The sequence below is a fragment of the Corvus moneduloides genome, chromosome Z (genome assembly GCF_009650955.1).
Source record: "Corvus moneduloides isolate bCorMon1 chromosome Z, bCorMon1.pri, whole genome shotgun sequence".
Lineage (NCBI taxonomy): Eukaryota > Metazoa > Chordata > Aves > Passeriformes > Corvidae > Corvus > Corvus moneduloides.
The window spans coordinates 54341186-54363521 of NC_045511.1; the positions used below are offsets into that span (position 1 = coordinate 54341186).

A 22336-nucleotide genomic window follows, 5' to 3' on the forward strand; every position below is an offset into this window, starting at 1 on the left:
TCTACTAATTGTTACTGTCCCATAATTACTTTTATACCATAGAGGATCTTTATCTTATTTATCTAGCAGGGACTCTTACATATGTCACAAGGTTTTTGAGAAAATACTGAGTAATTTTGAACTGAGATATTTTTAGATGTTAAGTAGTTCTTAAAACTAATATCCAAAGAAAGGGATTCTGTTACTAAATTGTGTTCATCTGCAGTAGCATGAATAACATCCAGATTCACTAGTTATATCTTCTTAACAAGTTAAACAAGAAAGAATTACTTTCTGGCACCTATTCTGGTGACTGTTATAATAATGCAAGCATGAGGACTTGCATAATAAGAAGGGAGTAGCAGCCTGAAACTATGTGTGATTGAACTTATGTCTGAGAAATAAATGTCTAAAACTTGAGTCGAGGTCAACAGTAGAATTTGTAAGAAAGAGGTCAATATCTGTGCTATTAAAAAATACAGTTACTTCAACCGAGGGTATATGCGCATCAGTCAGGGTGAGGCGCAGCAGTTCTCACAGCAGCTTGTGTGAGCAGAGCATGTAGGAGGGCGCAGGCACCGCCCAGCTCCTGAGGTGAGCTCACCTGGTGGTTTTTACCCACCCAACTAGAACAGACCCAACAGTGGATTCCATATGGTTGAAAGCTGTTGCTGGAAGGAGCATGGTGACCCAGAGAGCTCCCTCAGAAGCATGCAACTGTCCAGATCTCCATCTGCAGGGAGTGTTAAAGCCTGGCTTTAGTACCAGAGGCCAGCAAAGAGACAACACCTGTATGTGGTATGACCAGATGGATGATCCTTTATTGGATGGGGGGGGGGGGGGGAACATTGTCAGCAAGGATGAGGAAAAGACTGAGGTGCTTAATGCTTTCTTTGCATCAGTCTTTAACACAAAGACCTGTTATCCTCAGGACAACCAGTCCTCTGGACTGATAGGCAGGGACAGGGAGCAGAACAGACCCCCTGCAATGCAGGAGGAAGAAGTGACATGCTGTGGTACTTAGACACTCACAAGTCTGTGGGGATGGATGGGATTCACCAAAGGGTACTGAGAGATCTGGCAGGAGAGCTTTCCAAGACACTCTCCATCATTTATCATGTGTCCTGGTTAACTGGGGAGGTCCCAGATTGGTTGGCCAACACGACTACAGAAAAGGTTGGAAGGAGGATTCAGGGAACTACAGGCCTGTCAACCTGACCTCAGTCCAGGGAAGGTTATGTAACAGATTATATTGAGTGCAGTCACATCCCATATACAGGACTACCAAGGGATCAGGTCCAGCCAGCATGGGTTTAGAAATGGCAGGTCCTGTTTGACCAACTTGATCTCCTTTTAAGACCAGGTGACCTGCTGAGTGAATGAGGAAAGGCTGTGGATGTTATGTCCCAGGACTTCAGAAAAACCTTTGAAAATCTCATACAGCATTCTTCTGGAGAAGCTGGCAGCCCATGGCCTGGGCAAGTGCACTTTTCTATGGGTTAAGAACTGGCTGGATGGCTGGCCCAGAGCGTGGTGTTGAATGGTGCTGCAGTTGCTGGTCAGTCACTACTGGGATTCCCCAAGGCTCCAGACTGGGTCCAGTCCTGCTTAATGTCTTTATTGATGGTATGGATGAGGGGGTTGAGTGTACCCTCAGTAAGTTTGCAGACAACACTAAATTGGGCAGGAATGTTGATCTGCTGGAGCGTAGGCAGGCTCTGCAGAGTGATCTGGACAGGCTGGGTCAATGGGCCGAGGCCGGTGGTGTGAGGTTCAATAAGACCAAGGCTGGTTCCTGCACTTGGATCACGCCAACCCCGTGCAGGACTACAGGCTGGGTGCGGGAAGAGTGGCTGGAAAGTGGCCCAGGAGAAAAGGACCTGGGGTGCTGATTGACAGCTGCTGAACATGAGCCAGTGTGAGCCCAGGTGGCCAAGAAGGCCAATGCCATCCTGGTCGTAATCAGAAATAGTGTGGCCAGCAGGACCAGGGCAGGGATTGTCCTCCTGTGTGTCCAGAAAGAGCAGTGGAGCTGGTGAAGGGTGTAGGAAGCAGGTTATATGAGGAGGGCCACAGGTTGGATGAGAGAGCTGGGGGTGTTGAGCCTGGAGAAAAGGCGGCTTGTGGGAGACCCTATCACTCTACAACTGCCTGAAAGGAGGGCGTAGTGAGATGGGGTTGGTCTCTTCTCCCAGTCAGCTAATGACAGGACGAGAGCAAATGGCCTCAAGCTGTGTCAGGGGAGGTTCAGTTTGGACATCAGGAAGAATTTCTTTACTGACAGGGTTGTAAATATTGGGATGGGCTGCTCCGGGAAGTGGTAGAGTAACCATCCATGGAACTGTTCAAGAAAGGACTGAACTTGGCACTTAGAGCTGTGGTTTAGTTGACATGGTGCTGTCCAGTCAAAGATTGGACTCAGTGATCTGGGAGGTCTTTTCCAACCTTAATGTTTTCTGATTCTATGATAAGTAAGGTAAGTTTTAGTAATATTTGTCAAGAGCTCTCTTTTTTACTTCTGTGTTCTTCAGAGTATTCAGTTTTAGAATGTGACTTACTACTAGGCCTGTAGGTTGAAAAGCTATTGACTGGGAACTGCTTTGTGATCTAGGAAGCCACGGTAACTTACATGTGGAATAGTGTTGTCTTCCTTTGTGGAACAATCATTCCAGTTATGGTTGATTGAGTACAAGAGTATATGATCATCTGTGAAAAATCTTGAGACTCAGTCACTCAGTAGCTATTGCAACGTAGAAATATTAGCTATTTGTTCTAGTCATCTATTTGAAATTATCTGACAGGAACATGAACATAACACAGATACCTTTATAAATGAATTTTTAAAAACTCGATCAGGGCTGCAAAAATTTACTTCTTTAGGTCTTTACCTTCTTTAAGAAAGCATAACTATGTAAGAAAGTGTGTGTTTGTAAACTAATAGTAAGTTTAGTCTATGTAATCGCCTTTCTAAAAGCTATGTATTCATTTTTTAAAGATGCAATTTATGTAATTTGTCTAATTTTTCTTTATTCTTACTTCATCCCTAATAAATGTTGTACCCATATTATGCCTGAATGAACTTTTGGTATTTGGAAGTCCAGCACAGAAATATCCAGCTTAATTTCTCATGGTGAGCTATCTATAAAAATTACTCTCTTTTATACCATAGCAATCATTGTCTGTTGTACTTACCTATACTGTGGATAGTAAGGTATATATATATATATATATATATATGTATATAAGCCTAGGTAATCATGGTTTGTGGTAATTGAGGGTGCAATGCTAGGCAAGAAAACTGGGGTTTGATGATTTGCTTGTCCATTTAGCCTGCTGTATTCAGTAGAGTGGCAGCTGAATTTGAGGAACACACCCAGTGAAAAACATGGTATAATTTAAAAGACTCCATAACTCTAGGGAATGCCAACAACTAGTGTAATTGGATACTTGTGACAGTCTGGCAACACTTGGTTATGAAGAGAGAAAGCATTGACATTTTATTTCTAAAATGTTTATTAAAAAAAATTTTGGTGTGATGTTTGTGAAATGTTTATTGCATGACTTTTTTTATAGAAGTACACTATTTTTTATATAATAAGGAGTTTTGAAGAAAAATTCCCCTATTTGAAGAATATCTTTCAGTGCCTGACTTTTATCTTTTCTGAAAAAAGTGGGAATTGAAAAAATTCATCGAGAACAAAATTGGAATATTCAAGCTAATTTGATGTGCCAAGTATTAGATAAAACATTTGCAATATAATCAATACTGGATTCAGTGTAATTGAAGGTGACAAAGTATAACATTTATACTATGATTTAAATGTAGGTTTTAAGAATTTTGTTAATTAAAAGGGAGAAAAATGAAAGCAACGTGAACAAGTCAGAAGGATGGTTTCAACCAGGAAAAGGTTAATTTTTTGCAGTAGCTGTGAGGCAACATGGCCAAGGCCCCAAGGTTATTGTATGCCACCTCAGGTCAATGCCAGGGATTGGGGAATTGGACTCTCTCTTTTCCAGGGAGAAGGGGTTCCTTCTGATTGAGAAAACTTGGCTGCAGTTGGGCTGGGCTCGGCAGTGAGCATTTTGCATGTAAATCACCCTCACTTTTGTACACTTTTGTTATTAGTATTATTGCTGTTACTGTTTGTTTTCTTTTCTCATTGCTCTTCCCAGTAAATTGTTCTTCTCTCAACCCATGATCCTTGCCTTCTGTTCCTCCAATTCTCAACTCCATCCCACTGCTGCAGGGAGGGAGAGGGAAAAAATGGGGGAAGCAACTGTGAGCAGCAGCATGGTTTTGGAGAATCTCAGTGGGGGCATTGACTTGGGGAGTACCATTTCTAAACCATGACAAACTCTCTTCCTGTTTTCTTTGCCTTTTCACGTTCTCCCTTTCCCATTTTGCATACTTGTTAATTACAAATATCTAAGTTAAGGACTAAACAATGTTTTGGATAATGAACTCTCAAAGTAAAAGTGAAAAAATGTTTTTCTGGTTTGGTAGTTAAAAACTTTCTATTAATTAGTTAAACTAAGAAATATTACAAACTTAAAAATCTCTTATATTCCTTTTAAGATCTTACTTGTATGCCAAGAATTAGCAAGTAATTTGGCAATTTTTAGAATTGTAACATGATTATTCATTTTAACAATCTAAAAAATTATAAACAATCTGTCACAGAGTGACATTTTATTTTTATAAGTTATCTAACTTAGTACAGGAATTTCTATAGTAAAGAACACATCGGCCTTAACTAGTTAATTCTTTTTGCTTATGTTATTTGTCACGTATCTTTCAATCTCAGTGATGACTAGGTAGAAGTCTTTGATTCAACAGTTCTTACTAAGCAAACCAGGTTTTCAGCTGGTTTTTTGGTTGTCAGCTGAAGGAGGTAGAATTCTTGTGGGGAAGACTTGGAAAGCAGCAATGAAAGGCAATATCGCTTGCAGTTATGCCCTCCCATTTCTCATGCTTTATCTATTAATATTTAGGCCACTGTGCAGCTGGCACTGCTTCAGTTTCTCTCAGTTATGTAAAACAATGATGTTATTCTCAAGCCATGAGTTTCACATCACTTGTGGTTTTGGCATTTAACTTACTTATTATTTTCAAAATGAATCCACACATATCTTCATATAATTTTCTCGACTTCTTTCTTCATTTATTTTTTTATCCCTTCTTCTGCATCATGTTTCTGAATAATTTCTTGTGCAACATGAGGCAGCAATGTGCAAATAAATGGTTTGAGAACTTCTTCAGGAATAAAGGCATAGAAGATTGACATGGTTCTGAGATTCACTGGAGAAGTGTCTGACTAGTATACTATGTGCCACTTGGCTTCTTGGTCTGAGTGAGGCTTCAAAAGTACCTGACAAAGCCAAAGATCTGTGTTTAATAATAATCTGAATCCTGAAATCCTTCCTGGGACTCTGCTCTTGCGAGATTCTTGTTGTTTCTGTCAGTAGACCATTCTAAGTGCAATAGCTGATATTTTCAAAGAGATTTGTCAGGAAATGCCTTTCAGGGTTGTTTTAAACCACTGTCCTGGATGTACCTAGGTCTCCCCAATGCCACTGGTCATTCATGTTGTGGTTCGAGTACAGAGCTTGCAGCTCAGGTTACTTTAACATTTGAGTAAGTTGAAGAACCACAAATAGCCTTGTTTGCCTTGGTACAAGGAGGAGACCAGTCAACCACATGCTCCTGGATGTGGCAGACATTATTCCTCAGTACTTAAAATTGCATCAAACACACTTGTGCAGTATTGTTTTGGGTTTGCATGGCTTGGTTTTGGAAGCGGGTGGGAGCTACAGGGGTGGCTTCTGTGAGAAGCTGCTAGAAGCTTCCTCATTGTCTGGCAGAGCCAGTCCTTGGTGGCTTCAAAGATGAATGTGCAAAGGCTGGGCCAATTAGAAATGGTGGTAAGGCCTCCATGATAACATATTTAAGAAGAAAGAAAAGCAAAAAGTTGTTATTGCAGCTAGAGAAGAGTGCAGTGAGAACATGTGAGAGGAACAACTCTGCAGACACCAAGATCAGTGGAGAAGGAGGGGGAGAAGTACTCCAGGCATTGGAGCTGAGATTTGTCTGCAGGCCGTGGTGCAGACCATGGTGAAGCAGCTGTGCCCCTGCAGCCCATAGAGGTCCATAGAGATGCACCCACATAGGAGGTCCACCCACAGCCCATGGAGGAGCCGCATACTGGAGTGGGTGGATGCCTTAGAGGAAGCTGTGACCCCATGGGAGATCCGTGGAGAGAGGGGCCCTGCTCCCAGGCTGGAGCAGCCTGTTCTTGAAGGACTCCACCCTGTGAAAGAGTGATCCATGCTGCAGCACGTTTGGGGAGGACAGCTACCTGTGGGATGGACTCTCGTTGTAGCAGTTCACAGGGAGCTGTTGCTTATGAGATGGACTCACATCATAAAAGTTCATGGAGCACTGTCTCCTGTGGGAGGGACCCCATGGTGCTGCAGGGGAGTGACTCCTCTCCCTGAGCAGTGGAAGAAATAACAGGCGGTGAACTGACCATAACCCCCATTCCCTGTCTCCTTGCACTGCAGGGATAGGAGGTAGAGCTGGAAGGAGGGAGGGGTGGTGGGAAGGTATTTTTAAGGGTATATTTTACTTCTCATTATCCTGCTCCAATTTGGTGAATAATAAACTTAATTTGTATCTCTAATTAGCGCCTGTTTTGCCCATGATGGTATTTGATGAGGGATCTCTCCCAGTCTTTATCTCATCCCATGAACCCTTTGTTAGATTTTCTCTCTGCTGTCCAGCTGCAGAGGGGAGGAAGTGAGTGGCTTTGGTAGGTGCCTGGCTTCCAACCATCATCAACCCATGACAAGTATAAGTGGTCCCAAAGTGTCCCAGAGTCTCCTTCCATTTGCCTTTTCTGATTTAGCCTGTCACAGGTATTTCCTATTTAAAAAATTTCTCATGTGATTCATCTGCCAAATGGTAAGTATGTTGTGTGCAATTCAGATGTCCCAGGACAATCCATTTATTTCCTGCAGTTGGACAAAAAGGAGCCTTTTAGAGATATGTCCTCATTTTCGGTAACATGTTTTCCAAATCATTATGTAGATGGCTGCAGATCCTAACTAGTAGGTGCCATAAGTCACATTGTGCTCCATTCTCATTGACACTTTCATCCAGCGTACTCTTTTGTAAAAAAGTCTTTGGAGACTGACTTTCTTTCCCTGCTTTCCAAGACCTCCAGATAGCACAAATCAGAGTAAGGATTGTCTACACAGAAAGTACTGGCTGTTATCATTGAACGCTGAAATCAAGACACAGTTGTGTATCCTACCGTGATTGGTCCAGGAGGACTGATATTAGCTGTTCATCTTCATGGACTATGAACCTCATCTTGCCTCTGGCATTTAAGGATCAATGGTGATCACTTTCCATGTTTTCCAGCATCACAGTAAAATCACATCTTTAATTAGGAATACCTAGTGTTTTAAGACTTTGTCTCTTATATTGGGTTACAAAATTTGGCTAAATTCAGCAGAGACAATTGCAGGGATTTTCTTTTTCCTTTATGCAACTATTTAACAGAAACTTTTAACAATTAAATTATCTCTGAGTTTTTTACCCCTTTGTAAAACTTGTTTGAATTGGGAAGAGGGTGTGCCTGAGACAGTTTGGAGAAAAACAAATACCCAGGCAATGGTTGCAATAAGCCTCACTTTCTTTGGAAAACTGACTGAAAAGCAGGAACATGAAAGAAGTCAAGTAGAAGAATGGAAGTTGAGAAGGCAATTAATTAAATAGAAAGAGTTTGGTATAAAAAAAAAGTAGGAAACTTTTAAAATTTAACCTACATTTCACAAATTTTGCTGTAAAGAAGAGGCTGTAGACACTGAGGAGAAAGGTGTTTTTGTAGGTGGTATATCACTTATGTTATGGTGAAAAACTTTTTTTCTGAAAGGAAGTGATACAGATGCCTTTAAAATTATTTAGTTAGTTTTGCTATCCTCTTACAGTTTCTATGTAATCAGATATTCATAACCAAAATACCTTGTCTTTTCTGGGCTTCATCATTAATTTGCTGGGTGCACTTTGAGTGAGAGCAGTAAAGGTTTCTTATGAGTTCAGTCCTTAAGATAAGCCTGATTTGATCTGTTGGCTGCTTTGAAGGTTTGGGTGAGAGGCTGATGAGGAAACTACTCCTGGATGTAACATTTTAGATTGTGTTTAGTATATATATACTCCACTGTACTTATGTCCTGGTTACAGACAGAACAGGGGTAATTTTTGCAGTCGCCAAGTGGTTATTCTCTACCACCTCACGTCATTGCCATAGGCAGGGGAAGGGAGTCTTTTCCAGTTGAGGGTAGTGTGGAGGTGGTTCGTGTATGGCAGATTGCTATGTGATGAGCTTTTTTGCACGTGAATAATTTCTTGTACACCCCATTATTAATATTGTTGCTGTTATTGTTTGTTTCTTATTAAATTGCTGCTTCCAGTATATTGTTCTTATCTTGACCCATAATCTTTAACTTTTGTGCCTCCAATTCTCCTCCCCATCTCATGGCAGGGGGAGGGCTGAATGAGTGAATGGTGCTTGGTTTGAAGTGAGTCAGTGGGAGCACTAAATTAGGGAACACCATTCCTAAACCACAACAACCTTATTTGGTGCCCAGCATAGGATTGAAGGGTTCAGATAACAATAGATTTGACCAGAGTGGGTTTGAAACAAATTTGGTCTAAGCATTTGTTTTATTAGGTATAGAACCACTGCTCACAACATGATCTGTTCATGGGGGTGTTGTACCTAACCCTGTATATACTTCGTGTGTGCACTGCGTGTCCACTGCAGTGCCCTTTTTCAGAGCAGAGAAAGGGATCAGGATGGCTATGTTGCTATAGTGTGTGATATCAGTTCATGACATGGTAACATCAAGGGCAAGGAAGGTCATTTGGGATGTGTGTTCAGTGTTGCTCTCCTACCCTGGCCTTGGGTGCAACCTCTGGAAATTCTTTAGTTATTATACCTAGCCTGTGAGGGGAACAGGGAAGGATGATTTTCCCCACCTTTTCACCCCCTTTTGTTTCTTCACACCTGGTACAACAGCTTTGGAGAATTTTGAATTCCCTTTGGATGTTAAGGAAAGCACATTTGTGCTGCTAGGTCTGCCAGGTCTCCTCAGTGTGGTCTACATGATGTTTAGAGTCAAGAAAGAGATTTTTAAGAAGGTCCTCTGCACTGAGGGTGTATAGTTATGAGTGGCATGGAATGTGGGAGAAAATGGGCCAACATTTGGAGGTTTGTTCTGCTCCAATGATTTTGAAGTTCACTTCTGAACAACTGCAGGACCCTGATGAAGTGGCAGAATATTTGAAAGAAAAATGCTCTAGCAGTCCCAGACAGGCAAGAAGTTATGCACCATGCTGGTTTTGGCTCCTATTTATTGGCTGCTGCTTGATACTAGACACCTCAGGGGTAGTAAGAGGAAATCAGACCAGCAGCCACTGTGGCCACTCAAACTGCAGCTGAACTGCAGGAACAGCCCATGCCGATAGAACAGGAGGAAGAAGCAGGGCCAGAGATAGTCACTGATCCCTATCCCCGGGTGAGCTGCAAGGTGTGAAGAAGATTTCGGCCGCCAGCTGGGTGAGCCCCTGCTGACCTGGCTGCTCCAATGCTGCAGCAGCTGGGATACTTGTCCCAGGATGTGGGCATTGACAAGGGGTTTGGGAAGAGGATAGAAACTCTCAGCCACTGAGTAGACTCCTGTCAAGTGTGAGGGAAAGGTGCTCTCTCAAGGATGATCTAATAGTGCACCCAGGGAGGTGGGACACCGTGGAGAAAGGTATCCAGTACCTGAGAGAATTAGCTGTGCTGGAGGTAATCTATAGGGATTCAAATAACGAGCAGTCCCCTGTAGATCCAGATGAGGTCCAGTGTACACAATCCACGTGGCAGAAGTTTGTATGGTGCTCATCATCATCGTACACCAACTCACTGGCATTGACGTCCATGAAAGGAGGTGTTCCAGTTTGGCCAAATTTAGAAATATATCCTCTGAGAGAAGGCAGGTTACAACCACCCCTCCCCCCACCAGGTTCAGGAAAAATAAATTTTCCTCAAAGGAAAGTGAAAGAGATAAAAACTATTCATTTTACAAACACACGGGAAAAGGATGATAATGCTAAATAATAAAATCTCTCGCTGTGGAGAAAAAACCTGGGAAAGTGTTAGAGTCCTCCCTTTGGTCTCCTTGGAGCTGGGGCTTGGCCCAGGGCCAGGCCCTCTGTGCTCGGTGGAAAGTCCTCCTGATGTGCTCTGATATTGAAGCAATCCAGCAGAAAAGGGAGAAAATCTGAAATTCCAGGGAAGGAGAAAAAGTTCAACTCTCAGTCTTTCTCCGGAGAAAAGAAGCTGAAAAACTGGCCAAAAGCTGACTGGAAAAAAAACCCGCAAGCCGGGTGCTTCCTCGCTTTCCTGCCACACCTGAAAAGAAGTCACTATGTCTGTGTGACCTTGAACAAGCTGCAAACTGCTTTGAAAAAGTTTTGCTCAGTTTTTTCCTTCCCTCTCTCAGGCTCAGTTTAGAGGCATAGAAAGGCACAGAAATTAATTTCTGGGCATAGGGCAGCGATATGGGATACACATCATAAAGTCAGGAGGAAATCGAACAGTGCTTCAGGTGACTCCCTGGCTCCAGCAATATGATTATCTTTTTTCCTCCCTGCTGGCCTGTACCTTGGCTATGGAAAGATTGTCCAAGACTGTGGACAGACTCAAAAGTCTTCAGCAGATTAGAGAGGAAATGTCCCGTGCGCCTCCAGTATGGATGAGAGTCTCTGCTATTGGGAGCAAGCAGCCCCCTGCTCAAGAGAGAGGGTACAAACCACAAGGTAACCTGTGGTTTTTGCTGTGTGACCACAGAGAGGACATGAGGAAGTGGGATGGAAACCCCACCTCTGCCCTAGCAGCACAAGTATGTGAGTTGAGAGGAAGAACAACCACCTCAGGAAATTCTTCACGGGTAAATGCAGCTCCAGTTTCAAGTGAGCAAGCCCTCAGACAGAACAGAAGGGCTGATGTTACTTCCAATCCTCTTGAAAAGATCTTCAGTTCCTGTTTACAAGAACTAGCAATGAGTAGTATGACCAGAATTAGAGAGGCCCTGTCCCCAGACAGGTGGAGGAAAAGGACAGTTGAATCTACTGGACTGTGTGGATCCAGTGGCCTGGCATGTCAGACCCACAAGAACCTAAGTCTTTAGCTGACACAGGTGCACAGTGTGCCCTGATGTCATCAAGATACATAGGGGCAGAATCCATCTCTATTTCTGGAATGACAGGGGGATCCCAACAGCTGACTGTACTGGAAGCTGAAGTAACCCTGACTGGGAATGAATGGCAAAAACACCCCATTATGACTGGCACAGAGGCCCTGTTCATCCTGGGCATAGATTACCTGAGGAGAGGGTATTTCAAAGACACAAAAGGGCATCATTGTGTGGATAGTAAAAAGCTAGGAGCAGAGGAATTTTCCAGCTGCTGCAGCCTGTGAGGTTTCTCTTTCTCATGCAAGCTAGCTGAGAAACGGTTTGAGATTTTTGTAAACCAAGAATTTATCTCACAGCTGCAAACTTGTTGTCCAACTATTGTTATGGTATACTGGAAAAAATATTTTGAATGAGCATTGTTGAACCTCCACCTATCATTCTAGAGGGTGGTTGGTCAAGCGACCAATGGGGTCATGCCACCCTTGCGATTATATAATATAATATATATAAGCTGATTTATATAATTAAATATAGCCATTTTGGCCACTAATCCTGAAACTGGACTTGTGTGATTTTTTGCCGTTCTTGGTACAACAGTGACATCATTGGACTTTTGGGATAGCTTCTTGTATTGGGTTTGCATGACCTGCTTTTGGAAGCAGGGGCTATAGGGGTGGCTTCTGTGAGAAGCTGCTAGAAGCTTCCTCAGTGTCTGGCAGAGCTGATCTCTGGCAGATCCAAATATGAATGTACTGCTGGCCAAGGCTGGGCCAGTTAGAAATGGTGGTAATGCCTCAGTGATAACATATTTAAGAAGAAGAACAAGAAGAAGAAAAGAAAGAAAAGTATTGCACAGTTGTAATTGCAGGTAAGAGTGGAGTGAGAATGTGTGAGAGGAACAACTGTAGAGACACCAGGGTTAGTGGAGAAGGAGAGGGAGGAGGTGCTCCAGGTGCCCTAGCTGAGCAGCTCATGAGATGGAGCCTGTGGTGAAGACCATGGTGAAGCAGCTGTGCCCCTGCAGCCCTTGGAGGTCCATGGGGGTGCAGGGATCCACCTTCAGCCCATGGAGAAAACCCATGCCAGAGCAGGTGGATTTTCAAAAGAGGCTGTTATCCTGTGGGGGCCCTGTGCTGGAGCAGGGTATCTGACAGGGATCTGCAGACCTGTGAAGGGAGGAGCCTACACTGGAGCAGGTTTCCTGGTAGGACTGTGACCCCATGGGGGACCCATGCTGGAGCAGCCTGTCCTTGAAGGACTGAGCCCTGTGCAAGAGTGACCCACACTGCAGCAGTTCAGGGAGGACTGCTGCCCATGGAATGGACTCACCTCTGAGAAATTTGTGGAGAACTGTCTCCTGTGGGAGATGTGGAAATAGCAGAAGGACTCCTCTCCCTAAGCAGCAGAAGAAACAATGTGTAATGAACTGACTATAACCCCCATTCATTATCTCCCCATGAGCGTCTAGGGGGTAGAGATGGGACAGAGGGAGGGGTGGGGGAAAGGTGTTCTTTAAGATCTTACTTTACTTCTCAGTAGCCTGCTCTGATTTTGTTAGTAATAAATTCAATTAATATCTCTAATTTGAGCCTGTTTTACCCATAATGGTGTTTAGTGAATGATCTCTCCTGGTCCTTATCTCAACCCATGAATCCTTTGTTCCATTTTCTCTCCCCTGTCCAGCAGCAGAGGGGAGTAATAGAGAGGCTCTGGTGGGTGCCTAGCATTCAGCCAGTGCCAGCCAATCACACTGCTGTAGAGACAGAGGACATTAAATAGCTGAATACCTTGCCTCAATCACACTGCTGTAGAGACAGAGGACATTAAATAGCTGAATACCTTGCCTGGTTTCTCAGAGGACTCTTCTGCTGTGGGACTGCTGAGGGTCGAAGAATAACAGCTAATGATCACTACCACGGCAGTGCATTGTTGGCAATACCACATTAATCAGGACTCTGTGACCCACATCCATGAGATGATTCACGAACTGCAGCACCAGGGAGTGGTCAGCAAGACTCACTCACCCTTTAACAGCCCTATATGGCCAGTGTATAAGTCCAGTGGAGAGTAGAGACTGACAGAATTACTGTGGTCCAAAGGAAGTCACACCACCACTGAGCACTCCTGTGCTGGACATGCTGGAACTTCAGTATGAACTGGAGTCCAGTGGTGCCACCATTAATATTGCTTAATGTGTTTTTCTCAGTTCCTTTAGAAGCAGAGTGTCAGCCACAGTTTGCTTTCACCTGGAGGGTGTCCAGTACACCTGGAACTGACTGCCCCATGGCTGGAAACACATCCCCAGTATCGGCTTGGACTGATCCAGACTGCACTGGAATAGAGTGTAGATATTGCTGTATAAGAGAAACTGCCAGCACTCGGCCTCTACACTGACTTGTGGATGGTAGCAAATGTCCTGTGGGGATGGCTAAACCGATGGGAAAAGACCAGCTGGCAGCACAGAAGTAAACCCATCTGGGCTGCTGAGTTGTGCAAGATATTACTGCCCAGGTAGAGAAGTTCGCTGTAAAAGCACACACACACCCAGGAGTCAGGCTACTGAAGAACATCACAACAATGGACAGGTGGATTAGGCTGCCAAGATTAAAGTGTCTCAGGTGGTCCTGGACAAGCAACATAAGGGTGAATTATTTCTAAGCAGCGGTCCCAGGACATATCAGGTTGTCAGGGAAGAGATGCAACATAAAGATGGCCTTGTGATTGAGGGGTAGACTTACCCACGGACACTATTTTCCAAGTTATTTTTAAGTGAAATGTGCACTGCATTTAAACAAGCAAGTGGGTAACGCCTCTGTGGTGTGCTGGATGATGGTCGGAATATAAATATGGGGAGGTTTGGCAGGTAAATTACATCACACTCCTGCAAACCAGCCAAGGCAGGCCCTACATGCTGACAGTGGTGTAAAGAACCACTGGATGGCTGGAGATGCACCCTGTGGCTCACACCACTGCCTGGAACACCATCTTGGGCCTTGAAAAGCAAGTCCTGTGGTGACATGGCACCCCAGAAGGAACTGAGTTGTACAATGGGACTCATTTTAAAAATAGCCTCAGAGACCCCTGGGCCAGAGAGCACAGTACTGAGTGGGCATCATATTCCCTGTCATGCACCAGCCTCTGGGAAAACTGAATGATACAATGGACTGTTAAAAGCACATTGATATCAGTGGGTGGCTGGACCTTCAACATTATGGTCTGCGCTTAGCAAAGGCCACCTCATTAGTTAGCACTAGAGGGGAGCTTGATGAATTGACCTGGCCCTACCCAATCAAATCTTCACATACCAAAGAGGGGGATAAAGTTCCTGTGGTGTGTATTAGGAATGTATTAGGGTGACAGTCCTAGATTAGTCCTGCCTCAGGCAAAGGCAAACCCATCCGAGGGATTAGTTTTGCTCAATACCTGGGTGCACTTGTTGCATAATGCAGTTGGATGGGAAAACATGATGTGTACCTCAGGGGGATTTGATTTTTGAGTGGGAATAGTCTGTAATGTCAGACTGTGTATGTAATGTTGGTTGCTGAATGACCCTGCCACTGCGTGCCATAACTACCATGGCCAGTGAGCATGGACTGCTCCAGATACACCAGTCATGAGCTCATGACGCACCTTGCAACCACCTGACAGCACAGCAGCCCTCCTGCCCTGGAAGACATCTAGGACAGATAGAACTCAATGTGTATTCTAATACACATATAGTACATATACACAAGCATGTGTAGGATTACGGGCATAAATTATATGGTACACAGTAAGGGGTGGATAATGTCCCGGTTCTTTCCAGGACAGAGTTATTTTTAGCAGTAGCCTGAATGGGTCGTGGCTAGCACCTGGAGGTTATTTCCTACTACCTCACATCATCACTGGGGGCAAGGGGAGGGCATTTGTTCTGGTTGTGGGGAATGTGGCAGCCGTTTGTGCAGGGCAGGTTTCTGTGTGGTGGGTTTTGTGCGTGTGAATTATCACCTTTCTTTTTCACTTTTTGTGTATTTTGTGTAATATTGTTCCTGTTACATTTCTGATCTCATTGCTGTTTCCAGTAAACTGTCCTTTTTCTCAACCTGTAATCTTTACCTTTTACAATTCTTCTCTCCCTCCTATCTCAGGGAGTGGGGGAGGGGGAAGGGGAGTTAGTGAATCAGTGCACAGTTTGGAGTGTTTTCAGTAGTGATTCCTAAATCACAACAACATGGTAAAAATTGTTAGACTGTAATTATTTTATTTACAAGGTGTCTTTTTCTCAAGGAGAAAGGAACAGATGCTTAACAGTGCTTTTAAAGGTGAAAAACATAGGTGAATAAGAATATGAGACATATGAATAAGGATATGTTGTGCTGTAGAATCTGAGTGACGCATTGTGCATTAGGCAGTATTGCATGAAGTTTACAAGCTTTACAAGCTGAGAAATTGGCAGCAAAAAAAGTAAATATTTCATTTAAAAAAAGATGAAAAAGAAAAAAAATTCATCACTAGTAAAATGTTTCCCCAAATCCATTACATTTATACTACAAAACAAGCTTTTAAGACTGTGGCTATAAACTTAGGCCAACTTAAGACACATCTCAGTGAAGAGCTTCTGTATTTCGTTTTTTTTTTAAATGGACGTCTTTCATGCTCTCAGCTTTAAATTGAGTAGTAATGAAAGAAAACAGAGTGTGTGGGAATGAAGGGACTGAAATGCAGTTTACCTTTTAAAAGCTGTGGTCACAGACTTTTTTTGTAATTCTTTTTAAATATAATAGTTTCATTGGATGGCTATTTCCTGTTAAAATTCCAACAACTCTGTGTCTGATCTACTGAATGACAAGACCTTAAATGTCTTGAAATTTCTGTCTTTTAAATACCATTGTCCTTACAGTGTATTGTGTTACGATGGAGGATTTTTCCAATAAACAAGAAAAGAAAAGGCTTTTATGGTCTAGTATAGAAGTAGCTAGTAGGTATTTGTAAGGTTTTTAGTTGAAAGTAGTAACTTTTGGTTCTTTACCAGTGTGTTAAAAGTCAAGTTCTTTGAGAACAATCCTTATAAATTTGTGCAGTTTTAGATATTAATGATGAGCAAGATAGGAATGCTGTAGCAGATGCTTTTCAGACCATAGTTCTGTGAGGGATTTGGGGGAGATTTTATAAAGTATTACCTCTTCTTTCTGAGTTTGTAAGTGCCAGAAAATGAGAAAACTCAAATATTATCCCTAAACAGCATTTCTTATTGCCACAATTAGAAAGACAATTCTGCAGATTGGTCTCAGATATTTTCTTATACCTCTACGCAAAATCTACTCAATATGTACGACCCTCATCTGGAGGAGTAGAAAATAAGTTAGGTGCTATAGTCTATTTTGAAATTATTCTGTTTATTGTATACTTTCTTGGCTAAGAAGATTATAAGAAAATATAGAGTAGGTATTTCTAATTAGGCCTCTAAGAATCTCTTTTCTGTGCATTAATGATTATTGTTTTAATTGAAAAGTATTTTTAAAACATCCATCATTCATAAAGTGTAATAATTTGACAATGAGATTGATCAATGTGGTCTTAATTGGTGACAATGCGAGAGTAATTTTTTCCTGTGTTTGTATGTGGCAATGGCAGACAAGCTGATTTGTAAATTTTTTTTTTGTAAGGCCTTAAACCATATCTAAAGAAGACAGTATTGCACCAGGCTTATCCTTGTTTTTAAAAAAAAAAACCTTATTAAATATAATAAAAGTGCACAAGAAAAAAAAAAGGCTGAGAAGAAACATCTTGAATTTTGAAAACCAAAAAAAAAAAAACAAGTTGCATTTGTATACATACACACTTATGTGTTGTCACACTTACAGTTTTAGTAACTGTGTAGACTAATAAGGAGGTGGGGAAAGGCACTGGATTTAGAGGTGGGATTCTTAATGCTTGTGGACTTCTTGTGTAAGAGTGGCTTGTTTATAAATGTTGAACCTTGGATTATGCACTGTGGGATTCCAGCTGCAGGATAACCAGCTGAGAGCTGAAGATGATATAGGACTGTTTCTCTTAAGAGCTACTCAGAAAATGGGCATTTCTTCTTTACTGAAAGGTTATGAAATCACATTATCCTTTATTCGTTTCTTCTGACATAACTACTCAGGAGTTTCCTTGCAACTCCAGATGGCATGTTCCTCTTTTGAAGTCATTGCCTTTGACCAATAGTGTTTGATTAAGTTAATGTAAATGAGAATTCTTTCCTTGTCTTTCAACATTTTTTACCAGTCCCAAGTAGCAGCAAATCTAAAAAAAGTAGTGCTGATTCCTTTCTGTTCTCAGCATTTCACTTTCTGTGGCTCAAAGAACTGGGGAGAGACAATAGGGAGAACTCATGGATTTTAGTTATAAATTCTGGCATGTACATATGCCTCCAGTACAGGCCTAAACTACATTATTTGAAAAAAACTACTATTACCGCTGGCTTGGGCCCTAGGGCATATCACCATGTCCCGCAGCCATAGGGAGGAGGAGGAGAGAAGATCCAGCAGGCAGGAATTGTGCAGCAAGATTGATTTATTTAATTATTTTACAAACTCTCTTATAGACTTTTTTCTTCGTAGTCTAATTGGACAAAGGCAGGTGGTTTGGTTGTTTACATACTCTGCTACCTCTTCTGTGAGAGAGAAAAGTCTCTCACAGACTTAGAAAATAGCAAGAAAATCCTCGCTAGCAGCGTTTTTGTATCTACAAACTACAGATATTAAAAATAGTAGCATATGCTGTTTGTTAGAAATATGCATTTTTTACAGTCCTTTTTGACAGTATTATGATTCAAGGGCTGATATAGCTGCCTTAGATCATAGCACTGCATTCTGATATTACAGCTTTAGATGGAAGGCATAGCTTTCTGTTTCATCCACAGTGAGTACTCTGTTTCTTTAGTTGTATTTTATTCCCATTCTCTTATTTGGTGACTCTTATGATGGCAGAATTTGGAAGAAAACTGTATTCAAGAGGGTTACAAATAAGTATTTAATTATAGATACTTAGAATCTCTCTTTAAAAAAATATAAAGGAAAATGTTTTAAGTGTGTGGTGAATAATAATTTATGAATATAAAATTAACATTTAAGTATAAGTTTATGACAACAGCGAATGTGGAAAGTCTGCAGGGGGAACATTGCAAGATGATTTTAGTAAAACTTGTTTCAAAGTTATTTGTGGCATTCAAAATATTTAGTAAATAAAACCATCATGACGACTGGTCATTCTGTTTTGTTGGGGTTTTTTTTGTATGCATTAAATGTTTGGGTTTTTTTACTGGAACAGTATGGTATTCTTTTTGTAAATGTTGTGTCTGCACCAGAAAAGTGTGGGAAATAGGTGAAAGGCAACTTGGAAAATTTAAATAGAGATCTTCAATATATATTAGCAGAAACAAAAATGGGTTATGTTCTTCTATGGAGAGAATTTTTAATTTTCCTTTTCTTTTACAAGTCTATTTTAAACAATAAACAAATTTTAAAGGATTTTTACCACAGAAAATTGGGTAAAAAGCTTTTACCATGTCAGAGTAGAGCTCAAGAAATTACAGTTTTTAAATGGATTTCTTGTGTACACTCTATGTGGTTTTCAAAATAATTTAAAATATTCAGACTATTTAAATATACAGAACAGTAGGAATTTCACATTGAATAGTAGTATCTCAGGCCACTGCCATCGCTCTTGCTGCCTGCTGTGCAATTGCAGATGACATCTTCTGTGCTGTAAAGTAGCTGAAAACAGTTATGCAACTAAAACTAGATAAAGAAAATCATTGTTAAGGTTTCATTGAGAGCATAAGCTGAGTGATGAAAAATCTTATCAATTCTCTCATCCCTTTTTAGTTTTGCAAGGATGTTAGGGCAATAAAGAGATATCTCCTGTAAGATAAGAAGCAGTAACAGAAAAAAGCTTCAATGACTTGGCTAATTCTCTGTACTTACAGTGCTGCAGCTTGACATATCCCTGTTTTCAAATTATGGATACATTGAGATGTGTGTATTCAACAGATGTGCTCATAAAAAATTCTATTCAAGATTTAGGTAAATGCTGCTTTTACAAACTGTGTGTCTGAAAACAAAGTCTTATTATAGTAAATATAAATATTACAAATTGATCTTAGAAATCCCATGGAATTTCACAGGTATGTTTGTACTGGAAGGGTTTTACAATTATACTTAATTTAATTGTTTTATCAGAATGAAGCAATACCCAATTGGAAGTAAATATCATTTTTATAGGAGATTTATTGCATTTGATTGACATTGAAAAAGGAAACATGCACACAAAAAATGCTTTTCAATGGTAAACATTATATGAATTTTAAATGCAAGAAGTATCTGTTGTATTAACTTGAGCGTTCCATAATATTTTTTAAATAGGCCTAATGATTTTTAGTAAAAATAGTTTCATAATTTGCACTTGTTATTACAATGAGGTTAAATTGCATTGATACCATGGGTTAAAATAAGAGACCTGAAAAATGTTTCTTTTTAAGCTAAACTGTAGATATGTTAAGTTTCTTGAGTAGCTACCAAAAAGATTGACATCTATGTCATTTTAATGTTGATGAACGGTCCTCTAATATGTTTTGAAAAGAACTAGGCCTATTAGGATAGGGACTTACAGAGTTGCACCTGAAGCAGGTTCTCTAAGACCATTTCTTTCAAAATAGTTCATCGTAATAGTAAATTGAAATATGATGGAATGATACTTTTTATGCAGCTTAATAACAAGTTTTAAATTAATCTCCTTTACAGAAAAAAACCTGGGTTATTGGTATCTAAAATACTTTGACAGAATTTAAAAATTTTCAAAGAGTTTCAAAACAGGGTTCTTCCCCTGTATTATTCCAAATAAAAATTTTAAGAAATGGATTTCTTTCTTAACAAACAAACATTCGGGGTTTTTGCCATCAGAGGAGGGCTGCATCATACTCGTTCTTTGAGTGCATCAATGACTGTCTGCTCTTTGGAGCAACAGGAGAGGAGGGGAAAACCCAAATGGCAGGGGAGGGCCCTTGCTAGCTGATGCCCATCCTGCTGCCCCCAAGGCAGCCAAGGAGGGCAGGCAGCAGGCTGGTAGTGCAATCCTGCTTAGAGTCCAGACCATCAGAGTCTCTTGGCACACTGAAGGCCCTGGCACTGGTTATGCTCAGTAACAGTAAAATTTCTTCTCAGTTGTGCTAATTTATGTCTTCATGTTCTTCTTTTTTCCTTCTGAAACATTTTTGGGTTCAGATTTTCAGAAGAAGAAATTAGTATTAGCCATCTAAAACAGTATTTAAAAACTGAATAATCAAATGTTGCTTTTCTTCCATAAACCAAGACTGAAAGGAATAATTGGTTTGTTTTGACAAGTGAACCAAAGAAGTATGACATAGAAGTCTTACAGGAATGCATGCATGAAAACTAGGCTGTCATGTTTACAAGGTGATTTTTTTCATTTGATGAATTTTTCAAACAGTCACTAGTCTGTAAACTATACTGATATTTTTTTCCAAGGAATGCAAGCTTCTTTTGGCTGTCCTTTTAAGGAAAAGAGTTAGGATTAGATATAAATACACAGTTTTGATTGTGCAGCTATTTTATGAAAACTCTAACTCATTCCAAACTGTTAGTATGTTTGCAGTATATATATCTATTACACAGTTCATTTTAAACCAGTCATTGACTGTTCTACAAGACAGTTGAATAAAATATGTGTTTGAGTTATAGGTATTGAATGGTGTTAAAATCCCATTCCATGTAAACTCTTTATAAGAGAAAAGGGAATGTGTGACCATGTCTATGGTAAGTAGTAAGAACTGTGTTTTCAGTATTCCTTTTATTTCAGTTCTGTAAAGCGCTGTTTAATGGTTTCCATTTAACTTTTAATTAACTGTCTTTAATTGCAGTAACATCTGTTAAGTTTTATATTAAAAGACTGACATTTCCTTAATGCTTTAAAACATGTATTTGGTTTACATCCAGGCTTTTTCACCAGCAAGTGATTGAGTTTCATCTACATCCCAAAATGTTGGAAGTTTGAATTGTTATTTGCAAAGGGGTATTCTGTAGCTTCTGAGAATGTAAGAAAGCCCTGTATCCATTAAATATTTCATATTGGTGGGCTGTTAATTGAGATGTGCGAGATATTATGCTTTAGAGAACTTCCATGTTTGTTTGAACATCGCTTTGGAAGAGCAAAACCAGAAGTGTGTATTTTTGCTACTTTTAGGTCTACACCTCATATATGACCAAAACCAATTATCTTGACCTTGCATCTTAAATCTTTGATGGTTTTTTTTAAGCATGTGTTTTGTGGACAGTTCACTTAGAAAAATTCAATCTATTTTTCTAATAATGCTTCTAGATAACAACCAACACTGTAGTTCCTTTGTAAAAGAATATTGCTTGCAGGAAATATAATTTATTTATTAATTTATTATATTTTGTTGCCCAAACATTGTATGCATCTGAGTATTTTGTTTGTTCCTCATGTTGTTGCTGCAATATGGATAGTATTAAATATGACATACTAAATAGTAGACATTAAATATACTGGTTATTAAGAAGATTCCAGTTTTTATATAATATTTTTCTTTAATTTTGGTAGTAAGTAATCACTGATGGTAAAACCAATTTCATTATATCTCAAAAAGAGGATGCAGAAAAAAACAGAAAACAGAGAAAAAAACTACTAATCCTTTGCTTCTGATATAAAGACTCAAAGCTAGTGTATTAGTTTGAATAGGCTGGTGGATTTGATCTGTGTTTAGTAAAATGAGTACAAAACTAGATGAAACTTGATTTAGTCTGGATTTTTATATTTGCATGTATATGCAATGATGTGCTGAATTTCCAGAAAACAGTTACTCCTTGGACAGAAATTTTAAGTACACAGAAAGTAAGTTCATCCTGTAATGTGTTTATTTTTAGTTTCCATTTATAATAGTGGGAATTTTCTTTCTAAATCTTAAAAGAAAAAAAAAAAGCTACTGCTGTGATTAAGGTAAAAGAACTGATTTCTTTAAACTAAAGAAATGCAAGATACTATGAAACTTATCTCAATATTTGTTTTCCTGGTTTCCCTCTATAGCAGTCTACACAGAAGCATGCACAAG

The 22336-nt window shown here is 40.4% G+C and overlaps 1 protein-coding gene across 6 annotated transcripts in view; it reads left to right on the forward strand.

The window, feature by feature from the left end:
* KIAA0825 (KIAA0825 ortholog) overlaps positions 1–22336 on the forward strand; it is a 239763-nt gene that overhangs the window by 18484 nt on the left and 198943 nt on the right. The window contains exon 2 of one of the 6 annotated variants that reach the window (XM_032095238.1): positions 21204–21301. The exons of the other annotated variants lie outside the window; for them this stretch is intronic. The gene's annotated coding sequence lies outside the window, so the exon portion shown is untranslated. The remainder of the gene's footprint in view (positions 1–21203; positions 21302–22336) is intronic. 6 annotated transcript variants of the gene reach the window in all.